Below are 3,280 nucleotides of genomic sequence, written 5' to 3'. Positions count from 1 at the left end.
ATATTGCTTTGTCGCTGTCTCCCGCGTGAGCAAGGTAGTGCAAAGAGACAAACGAAAGAATGACCCAACCCACCCGCATACACATGTATATACATACACGTCCACACACGCAAATATACATACCTATGCATCTCAACGTATACATATATATACACACACAGCCATATACATATATACACATGTACATAATTCATACTGTCTGCCTTTATTTATTCCCATCGCCACCTCGCCACACATGAAATAACAACCCCTCCCCCCTCATGTGTGCGAGGTAGCGCTACGAAAAGACAATAAAGGCCACATTCTTTCACACTCAGTCTCTATCTGTCATGTAAAATTGCTCCGAAACCACAGCTCCCTTTCCACATCCAGGCCCCACAGATCTTTCCATGGTTTACCCCAGACACTTCACATGCCCTTGTTTAATCCACTGGCAGCACGTCTACCCAGGTATACCACAACGTTCCACTTCACTCTATTCCTTGCATTCCTTTCACCCTCTTGCATGTTCAGTCCCCTATCACTCAAAATCTTTTTCACTCCATCTTTCCACCTCCAGTTTGATCTCCCACTTCTCCTCGTTCCTTCCACCTCTGACACATATATCTTCTTGGTCAATCTCTTCTCACTCATTCTCTCCATATGACCAAACCATTTCAAAACACCATCCTCTGGTCTCTCAACCACACTTTTTTATTACCACACATCTCTCTTACTGTGTATTTACTTAGTCGATCAAACCACCTCACACCACATATTGTCCACAAGCATCTCATTTCCAGCACATCCACCCTCCTCCGCACAGCTCTATCGACAGCCTACGCCTCGCAACCATATAATATTGTTGGAACCACTATTCCCTCAAACATACCCCTTTTTGCTTTCCGAGATAATGTTCTCGACTTCCACACATTCTTGAACGCTCCCAGAATTTTCTCCACCTCCCCCACCCTATGATTCACTTCAGCTTCCATGGTTCCATCCGCTGCCAAATCCACTGACAGATATCTAAAACACTTCACTTCCTCCAGTTTTTCTCCATTTAAACTTAGTATATTTATTACTATACTTTATCGCTGTCTCCCGCGAGGTAGCGTAAGGAAACAGAGGAAAGAATGGCCCAACCCATCCACATAAACATGTATATACAAACACGTCCACACACATACACCTATTCATACCTATACATTTTAACGTATACATATGTATATATATATACACACAGATATATACATAATATACATGTACATAATTCATACTGTTTGCTCTTGTTCATTCCCGTCGCCTCCACGCCACACATAAAATGAAAACCCCCTCCCCCCCGCATGTGCGCGAGGTAGCGCTAGGGAAGACAACAAAGGCCACATTCGTTCACATTCACTCTCTAGCTGTCATGTATAATGCACCGAATCCGCAGCTCCCTTTCCACATCCAGGCCCCACAAAACTTTCCATGGTTTACCCCAGACGCTTCACATGCCCTAGTTCAATCCATTGACAGCACGTCGACCCCGGTATACCACATCGTTCCAATTCACTCTATTCTTTGCGCGCCTTTCACATCCTGCATATTCAGGCCCCGATCACTCAAAATCTTTATCACTCCATCTTTCCACCTCCAATTTGGCCTTCCACTTCTTCTCGTTCCCTCCACCTCTGACACATATATCCTCTTGGTCAATCTTTCCTCACTCACTCTCTCCATGTGACCAAACCATTTCAAAACACCCTCTTCTGCTCTCTCAACCACACTCTTTTTATTAACACACATCTGTCTTACCCTTTCATTACTTACTCGATCAAACCACCTTACACCACATACTGTTCTCAAACATCTCATTTCCAACACATCCACCCTCCTCTGCACAGCTCTATCTATAGTCCACGCCTCGAAACCATATAACATTGTCGGAAGCACTATTCCTTCAAACCCAATTTTGTTTTCCAAGATAACGTTCTCGACTTCCAGACATTTTTCAACGCTCCCAGAACTTTCGCCCCCTCCCCCACCCTATAACTCACTTCCGCTTCCATGTTTCCATCCGCTGCAAAATCCACTCCCAGATATCTAAAACACTTCACTTCCTCCAGTTTTTCTCCACTCAAACTTATCTCCCAATTGACTTATAACCTTGCTCTTATTTACATTTACTCTCAGCTTTCTTCTTTCACACACTTTACTAAACTCAGTCACCAGCTTCTGTAGTTTCTCACCCGAATCAGCCACCAGCCCTGTATCATCAGTGAACAACAACTGACTCACTTTCCAAGCTCTCTCATCCACGAAAGACTTCATACTTGCCCCTCTGTCCAAAACTCTTACATTCACCTCCCTAACAACCCCATCAATAAACAAATCAAACAACCATGGAGACATCACGCACCCCTCCTGCAAACCGACATTCACTGAGAACCAATTACTTTCATCTTTCCTATTCGTACACATGCCTTACATCCTCGATATAAACTTTTCACTGCTTCCAGCAACTTGCCTCCCACACTCTTAATACCCTCTACAGCTCATCTCTATCAACTCTATCATATGCCTTTTGCAGACCCATAAATGATACATACAAATCCATTTATTTTTCTAAGTATTTCTCACATACATCCTTCAAAGCAAACACCTGATCCACACATCCTCTACCACTTCTGAAACCACAGTGCTCTTTCCAATCTGATGTTCTGTACATCCCTTCACCCTCTCAATCAATACCCTCCCATATAGTTTCCCAGGAATACTCAAGAAATTTATATCTCTGAAATTTGAACACTCACCTTTATTCCCTTTGCTTTTGTACAGTGGCACTGTGCATGCATTTGTCCTTGATGATAGTATGAAGGTGAAAACGCACCTCAGTAGGAGTTCATACAATATCATTTATCATGTAATTTTTTTTATGCATGTGATACCACATGTTTCATGGAGACAATTTTCCTCACCAGGTGCTAGTACGTACCAAAATTATTTAAATCCCAACATCGCACTTGATTGCCGCTATTCAACACCAGTATTTCTAGGCCAAGCACTGTTTGGTTTGGCTGGCCATAACCGTTGTAAGGAAGAGTGATTAAGGGGGGTCATGTGGCTGGGGTTGACATGGGTAGCAGGGTGTCTTGAGCAATTTCTTTTTATGTTTTTGTGTTTTGTCAATTCTCTTATAGCACTTTCGGATCCAAGCAACTCCAGAAGCAAGCAATTGTAGGATCCAAGCAACTTTAGAGCCAAGAAACTTCTGATCCAAGCAACTCATGGGAAAAAAAAAAAGAAAAGAAAAATC

The sequence above is a fragment of the Panulirus ornatus genome, chromosome 52 (genome assembly GCF_036320965.1).
Source record: "Panulirus ornatus isolate Po-2019 chromosome 52, ASM3632096v1, whole genome shotgun sequence".
In the NCBI taxonomy this organism is placed as follows: Eukaryota; Metazoa; Arthropoda; class Malacostraca; order Decapoda; family Palinuridae; genus Panulirus; species Panulirus ornatus.
The sequence above is the reverse complement of the archived record's forward strand: the minus strand, read 5'-3'. Positions refer to the sequence as shown.